Raw genomic sequence first — 8,836 nt, 5'->3', positions numbered from 1 at the left:
CCAGTTTAAAATGCAGCTATGCGCTGTTGCTAGGCAGATTAGGGATCTTCCGTAGTTTCTGAAATTCGTGAGTCTCTCAGCTGTGCAGGGGGAGACCCGATCGAATATCCATCCGGGGGTGCCCCTCTGCATTGTTGGCCCGTTATGAGTGGTGCCAATTAGTCCAATAAAAATATGTTTGATGATGCAAATATGGTTTTCTGGAAAATTTCCTCCTTCATATTTAAGACACTGCTTTAAAAACTCCTTGGTCACCTCTCAATGGGGTTTTTTGGTAGCTCGGTGTCAGATTTGTCTGATAATTGCCCCTGTGATGATCTTGTAGACATCTTATTATCATAGAATCCCTACAGTGCGGAAGGAGGCCATTTGGCCCATCAAGTCTGCACCAACCCCACATATTTACCCCGCCAATCCCACTGACACCAAATGTTTATTTAGCATAGCCAATCAACCTAACCCGCACACCTTTGGAATGTGGGAGGAAACCGAAGCAGACACGGGGAGAATGCACAAACTCCACACAGAGAGTGACCCGAGGCCAGAATTGAACCTGGGTCCCTGGCGCTGTGAGACAGGAGTGCCAACCACTGTGCCACCATGCCACCTATGTTAAAGGCGTTGTAGAAATGTACATTGTTGAGGAATGAGGAAAGTGAATTTAAGGTTACTATCCCCTTAATACCACTTAGTTACCCCACTAACCTACACATCTTGGGACACCTCAGGGGCAATTTAGCATGGCCAATCCACCTAACCTGCACATCAGACTGAGAGGGGAAACTGGAGCACCCAAAGGAAACCCAAGCCGACAAGGGGAGAACATGTAAGCTCCACAAAAACAGTCACCCAAGGCCAGAATTGAAGCCGGGTCACTGGTCTATGAAGCAGTAGTGGTAACCACAGCCACCATACCACCCTGATCCAGTATTGTGCAATGAGGCAGGGTTAATTGGTAATCTCATAGTAAAAGATCCACAGGCAAATATTCGCATCACAATTGAATTCCATATGGTGGTCTGCAAGTGGCATATTTCCACCGTCATAAACAATAATCTTGTCCCTATCTAATTGGCTTTAAGTTTGAGAGGAGAGCCTGCTAAGGTTGATCGTGAACATTGAAAATGTTGAATTCTTTCTTTAAATGTTTATCAATGAAATTGGGAAATAAAAACTCTGCATGAAACATCCATCTGTGGCTTATTGAGAGCATTCACGATTGTGTTAGATTAAGAGAAGAGGCTTATCATATCACAAGGAATAGTAACAAGCTTGAGGATTGGGAGTGTTTTAGAAACCAGCAAAAGGCCACAGAAGATTGATTAAAAATGGAATATGAGGGTAAAGAATCAGAGCTTTTACGAGCATATACAAAAGAAGGTCACCGAGTTACAGGAAGGATGTCAATAAGGTTCAACGAGTGCAGAGAAGGTTCACAAGGATGTTGCCGGGACTTGAGAAGCTGAGTTACAGAGAGAGATTGAATAGGTTGGGACTTTATTCCCTGGAGCGTAGAAGAATGAGGGGAGATTTGATAAAGGTGTGTAAGATTTTGATGGGTATAGATAGAGTGAATGCAAGCAGGCTTTTTCCACTGAGGCAAGGGGAGAAAAAAAAAACAGAGGGCATGGGTTAAGGGTGAAAGGAGAAAAGTTTAAAGGGAATTTTATGGGGGGCTTCTTCACGCAGAGAGTGGTGGGAGTGTAGAATGAGCTGCCGGATAAAGTGGTAAATGAGACAATTTTAACATTTAAGAAAAATTTGGACGGGTTGATGGATGAGAGGGGTGTGGAGGGATATAGTCCAAGTGCAGCTCAGTGGGACTCGGTAAAAAATGGTTTGGCACAGACAAGAAGGGCCAAAAGGCCTGTTACTGAGCTGTAATTTTCTATGTTTCTATGGTTACTGTATTTTCTCATAAAGTGTTGGATTCCAAGGTCTGATCTGTTCTGTTGCAGAATAAAGCTGTTGACAATCTAATCTGAAGTTGCAGGTGTTTTCATCAAGTGAACATTCAGCCCACACCTGTAGATGTGCTTCAACCCATGGCTTGTTCAGCTGTTTTTGTTTAACCTGTGCTTCAGTCCACAGAACAGTACAGTGCAGCTTTTGTAACATTGCATTATTTTGCTTGACCTTCTTGGGCATCATCAGTGTGTAAAAAGCATGTATTCTCACCTGAATTAGGTATTGAGACCCTTCCTCCTCCGACATATTAAAGCTGAGGTAGAAAAGAGCCTGCCGCCAAAAAAGGAAGTCAGAATGTATGTCGGCCTGAGCAAAATGCAACGGGAATGGTGAGTGCACAACTTGTGAATCTTAATGTGTTGCATTGTGAAGTACGGCATCATCTTGCAACAACTCATTGAAATTGTGCTGCACTTCAATCAACAATTAGAGCATTTGTAGAACTAAGGGAATAGATTCACCAGTGTAAGCGAGTGTGATTTTACCCAATGCAACAATAATAGGCTGACTCCCTACAATTGACCATCTTGCTTCCGTCTGATCTGTAAGATTTTTGTGTTTGGAATTCAAACTTCCCTCAATCATTTCCATTATTTTTTCCCGAAACAGAAGATCATCATTGAATTCAGACTAGACGATTGCCATTCAAGTGTGATTTTTACAGTGCTTTCAAACTACTTTGCTCTCAGCTTTGGGCTTTCTTCTTTCAAACCCCAATGCAGCCCATTATTGATACCTACCTGATCAGTTACTAGTGAGGTGTCCGCTCCAAACTTATTAACGATGTCTATCTAGTTGGTCAAGGAGAACGCTGCAAAGCCCTTCAAAATGAGACTGCACCCGATGTAACACAAAGTCATTGCCTCACGATGATGCCAGGATCGATGCCATAAATATAAAATAGTCACTAATAAATCAAACAGGAATTTAGGAGAAGATTCAAAAAAGAAAGTGGCAGAGTGGTTAGTGTGGAACTCACTGTCACGAGGAGAGGCATGATATTGATGCATTTTAGGGAAGTTTGTTAAACATAGAATGGAAAAAGAAATCGAAGGTGTGAGGAGACTCTTATCATGAACACTGATCTGGAATTGTTGATCTAAGTGGCCTGTTTCTGCGTTACAAATACTTAATCCCAGAGTACTTCATATTGCTCGCATCCAAATGACATGAAAAGGAATATTCCCATCCCGTCAAACCCTGGCCACCTGGGATGAATTGTACTTTATATCAAAGAACCGAATATTGAGTGTGTATTAGTCGTAAGATATGGGTTTCTATATCTGTGAGGCTTAGATGGAGCACCCTGTTCCCTGGTAGGTGAGAGGGGTTGGAATGTGGATCCTAGACTTTGTCCGAGGCACCTATAGAACAAAGCATTCATTTTAGGTTGTAATTGCTTTCTGTTGAGCTCCATTAAAAAAATAAATTTATCTCCAAGTTGGTCTGATGAGTTTTAATTCTGGCCTTGCTGATAGGTACACCAGGATATTAATGAAGGATATTGACATCCTGAATTCCTCAGGGAAAATGGACAAAATGCGTCTTTTGAATACACTGATGCAACTGCGCAAGTGCTGCAACCACCCCTATATGTTTGACGGAGCTGAACCTGGCCCTCCTTACACCACTGACACTCACCTGGTAGTTAACAGTCGCAAAATGGTGGTACTGGACAAACTGCTGCGGAAAGTGAAGGAGCAAGGTCAGCCGCAGGCCTGGTCAAGGCTTTTGTTTCCCTTTCTGTCTTTCAATCTTTCTATAGGAAGGAGACATGGAGTGATTTGATAGTTTCGTGGATACTTGAGTCGCTCGGACGGGGTGGGGGATTGGGGGGGGGGGCCGGGGGGGGGGGGTGGCCAACATAAGGCATAAGGCCCAAATTAACGATTGTCAGGCCGTAAAGGGAAATTAATTGAAAATATTACAAAATATGTTATAAATTAATATGCAATAAACACTGGAATCAGCAAAGGTTTTAGTTATAGTAGGACAGGAAAAGAAGCTTTTTAGAATATGTTCAACAAATCTGTTATTAGAGAGTAAATATAGTAATAAAGTTCACGCTTTGTGAAATAGATGACATTGTCTCCATGGATTAAGAATTAGCTTAATGTTAAAGTTCCTATTTTGGGAGGATGTAGGTTTGGATTCAGATTCGATTGGAAATTCAAAGAGCATGCCAGTCACTCGAACTCGAATCCATGACCAAATTAGTTGAGACTCTGGAGACCAGGAGGAATTGAACAAAAACGACTGTGCAGTCCGATCCATATAGAAGGAAATCCGGTGGAGTGGAAAATCAAACATCCTGGGATATAGATTGGCTGCAAACAACTGCCTTCATGGTTATTTGTGCACTTCCGAGACCGATGTCAGACTTTGTCATGCTCTGGAGCACTACTGTACCTGTGCTGCAGACTGACCAAAAATAGAACAGGATTTTTAGTAAATGAAAGGGGTTTGTGATGTTTAGCCTTCGTAAGCATGCAAGGATTTCCACGACGATGTCTGCAAAAGAATTTGAAAATGATCACTGATGACACCATGGCAGCATTTGACCTGTGCAGCAAGGTACAGCAGATTGCATGCTGTGATGTTTTGGGTTACAAATCAGCATAGGTTTTAATGAGTTAAGAACTGCTGAAAATACTCAACTAATCTGGTCGCATCAGCGAAGGATCAACTATGACTCTTCAGAACTCCCCTCTCCACAGATGCTGCCTGACCTGCTGAGTATTTCCAGAACTTTGCTTCCATCTATCTAGCTTTTATTTCACAAGTTTTCGTGACTGTTTAAAACAGGAGTGTGTCTTGATCTGAAATCGCATCCTGTTTTAGTCATTCTGGCCTGCCACACGCCATCCTCTGGGGCTGGGGGCTCCCAACAACTGGCCGATTAAGCATCAAAGATTCTTCATGAGGAGAGTTGGATCACAGGCCTCTGGAATGCTTGATGGGCCCCATCCTCCTTCCGGGCGAATAGTTACAGGAGCTAAATATTCTGAAAAATGGGGGCTAACGTGTTGGGAGAAGGTGAATGGAATAATTACATGGTTTGGGATTGCAGCTATTTTTTGATTAGGGTTTAATTTTTGCTGCCCAAACTGCAGCACCGTCTCGAATCCACCTGGAATATAAACCCTTTGAAATCATTCCCATCAAACAAGGCAGCTGGGTCACATGGACTGTTCATATTGTATGAATTATAAAATTGGAGTTGTTTACGTGTGTTCATTTATGCCTCCTGTACTATAACTAGATTACTCTACATCCTGCATGTTACCACTGAAATTTCGTTTCCATTATTCACATCAGTCGATGTAGGTTTTTGAAGCATTTGTGTATCTGCGCTGTGTTCTTGGATACCGATCAACCGATCACCCTGATGAATGAACTTCTTTTCCACAGATTCTCGGGTGTTGATCTTCAGCCAAATGAGCAGGGTGCTGGATATCTTGGAAGATTATTGTATGTGGAGAAACTACGAGGATTGTAGACTGGATGGACAGACACCGCATGAGGAGAGACAAGTATGTTTCTTGCCCTGTGCTTTCAAAACTGAGTTTGTTTGAGGAAAGTTCTCACCTCTTAAATTGATCTGAGGCTCTATTATCTAAGTAAGAATTCTAGACTTAAGGTTACAAAACTGACTCAAGGTTTTCACACAAGAAATATTAATATTCAATTTGAATCTATCATCTATTTGTATTTTTAAAAATGAAATTTTTGCAACAATTAGTAAAAAGATTGGTCCCAATCGCTTGTTCAATTGTGGGTTAACTTTTCTTTCTCATCCCTCCAGGATTCTATTTCTTCTTTCAATAGGCCTGGGAGCTCAAAGTTTATCTTCATGTTAAACACACGCGCTGGGGGTTTTGGTATAAATCTTGCCACGGCAGATGTAGTAATCCTATACGACTCAGACTGGAACCCTCAGGTAGTCCTCCAAGCTATGGTAAGTAACTGAGCGATTAGTTATTTGTGTTCTGAAAGCCACGTACTGTTGAATATATAACTATTGTCGCTGGTTGAACATCCAAGTGCACTGATCAAGCGACATTTGGTACTTTACTGCCACTGATACCCCCTCAAATCTTCCGTGTGTTGCTCCCATGGTTTCTTTAAACCTCCGCTCGACTGAACTGGTGGAAATATTTCAGCAAAGGCCTTCAGTTTGCTTCTCTTTATTTGAATGGAGCGTGCGGTTGTTTTCAGAATTGGCGTGGTATGATTTCAGTTGACTGGGCATCTTGTTTCTCCTCACCAATTAACTTCCAAATACAATTGAGAGTTTGGAAATGAAATCCATTTTAAGTTTCAGTAATGCTGAGGTGTCACTATAAGGAACTGCCTTCCGTGATTCAGTTTCACACAAAACAACTGATGCACGGATTTTAACAAGTGATTCGTGATTGCCTCGTGTACCAAGGGCTTATGAATTCAAATCTCACTCATTTGCGAAGTTTGGATTAAAGTTTACAGTGAGCAGCAAAAGGGCGCATGGCTCCCCAATTGTTCAGGTGGTTCACTAATATGCTTCAGGAAGAGCATCTGTAAGTACTTGACTCCAATCCACAAACACAGTGGAGATTCTCATTCCCCTCCAGTGTGAAGTGGCAAGTTTCTCAATTGCTTCATTGATCCACCAGCCAGTTATTGGATTGCAATCAATGCATCTGAGAAATAATTAAATAGGTCCAGGTGCTTCCTTTGTTTTCCCCTGCTGCAACAATTGTTGATGTTGACTGAGTAATTAGAGAGGGTTAAAACATGCAGGAGATAGCTATCCACACATCATATCTTTGCCAGCTTATGATCAGCTTGGAGATTTCGAGGAAGTTGATTTACTCCCTTTCCCCGTGTTAAGGTATTGATAATCAGAGATTTTGTTTGAAATTCTTGGATTTCTTATTGTAGAAACAATGTTTGCTGGAAAATATATGAATGTGCTGTTTTTACAGCTGAATGTAGAGGAATGTTCATTGAAATTGTTACTTGATTGTGTGGATCTGCCATGTAACTTTAATTGTGTTCTTTTTGAGGATCGCACCCACAGAATTGGTCAAACAAAAGTAGTCAGAGTATTCCGATTTATAACTGACAACGCTGCGGAGGAAAGGATAGTGGAACATGCTGAAAAGAAACTTAGACTGGACTCTATTGTAATTCAGCAAGGTGTTTGTTGAAGTTGGGTTTTTTTTGGGTGGGAACTGCGTGGGGAGGGGAGCACAGAGTCCTCAGTCTATTTCGGTGCTTTGAGGTATTAACTTTAAATGGCATCGGTGAAACTTTGGGGGACCATGAGAAGTGTCAATCCTTCCCAGCCTTCACTCCAGAATTTTATCTTGCATTCTTTTCTCCGGCTGAGTTATGGCACGGATGTTAAAACTTTGTGTTGGGGATTGTGAATGCATTGGATACTCCCTCACTAACCTGTTCTTTTTCAAATACCACAGAACATCTTAAAATTAAACTTCAGTATTTTCACAGCTAACTTCTCTAATCGTCAATGATTTTAAAATGAATTATCATTACAATAGATGAGGACATACCACCTGGAACTGTGCAATCTGGCATATGTATTCCTGACTTTTGATGAAATGGTCCTAAAAAATGCAAAAATGAACATTAAAACCCTCTGCAATCTTCCACAGAGTGTGAACAGCCAGTTAAAGCAGACTGTGCAACAAAGTGGGCTCAATAGTTTCCACTGTTGCCCATGAGTGTCTATTTATTAACATGTGAACCCGTCTCTAGCATTACTACAAGTTTAATGCCCTCCATACCAGGGTGTTGCCTGGTATGGAGGGCATTAGCTATGAGGAGACGTTGGAGAAACTTGGTTTGTTCTCACTGGAACGACGGAGGTTGAGGGGCGACCTGATAGAAGTCTACAAGATTATGAGGGGCATGGACAGAAGGGATAGTCAGAAGCTTTTTCCCAGGGTGGAAGAATCAATTACTCGGGGGGCACAGGTTTAAGGTGTGATGGGCAAGGTTCAAAGGAGATGTATGAGGCAAGTTTTTTACACAGAGGGTGGTGGGTGCCTGGAACTCGCTGCCATGGAAGGTAGTGGATCCAGATATGGTAGTGAGTTTTAAGAGGCGTCGAGACAAATACATGAATAGGATGGGAATAGAGGGATATGATCCCCGGAAGGGTAGGGGGTTTTAGTTCAGTCGGGGCAGCATGGTCAGTGCAGGCTTGGAGGGGCCGAAGGGCCTGTTCCTGTGCTGTAATTCCCTTTGTTCTTTACAATTTCTTAACATCGAGACTGAATTCTTTCAGGAAGGTTAGTCGATCAGAATCTCAATAAGCTGGGGAAATATGAAATGCTGCAGATGATTCTTCACGGTGCTACCCACGTATTTGCTTCTAAAGAGAGCGACATTACAGACGAAGATATTGATGTTATATTAGAGAGGAGTGACAGTAAGGTAAAACTAACATCAGGAACGGGAGTGCCCCTTGCTCTGCTATTCCAATCCTGCAACTTCATGGCTCACCTGTTCAATACTCTTCTTACAATGCTGCTGCAATATTTTCATCGGCACAATAAGTGTCACTTAATCTTCATCTCATAAAGTTCTGCAAACTGAGTATCAAAAGCTAATTGCATTAAATGCATTGTACTGTGATGGTTTTGTTCAGTCTCTTTCACTTCATTCCATTGTCATTGTGCCAAGAGGAGATGATTAAACAATTGGATTAAACCTTTAATTTCAGCATTTGAATTGTTTGTGTTTTACAGCAAAATGTTTTTTTTTGAAGCCTTTATTGTGGCTTTTGACAAAACGATTCTTCTGTCTTGGTGACGTTAGGGCCATTGAATCAATCTTGCTGTGCTAATGTAAATGTTTAGCT

This window comes from Mustelus asterias, unplaced genomic scaffold, assembly GCF_964213995.1.
Source record: "Mustelus asterias unplaced genomic scaffold, sMusAst1.hap1.1 HAP1_SCAFFOLD_62, whole genome shotgun sequence".
Classification (NCBI taxonomy): Eukaryota; Metazoa; Chordata; class Chondrichthyes; order Carcharhiniformes; family Triakidae; genus Mustelus; species Mustelus asterias.
Note: the sequence above shows the minus strand (reverse complement) of the source record.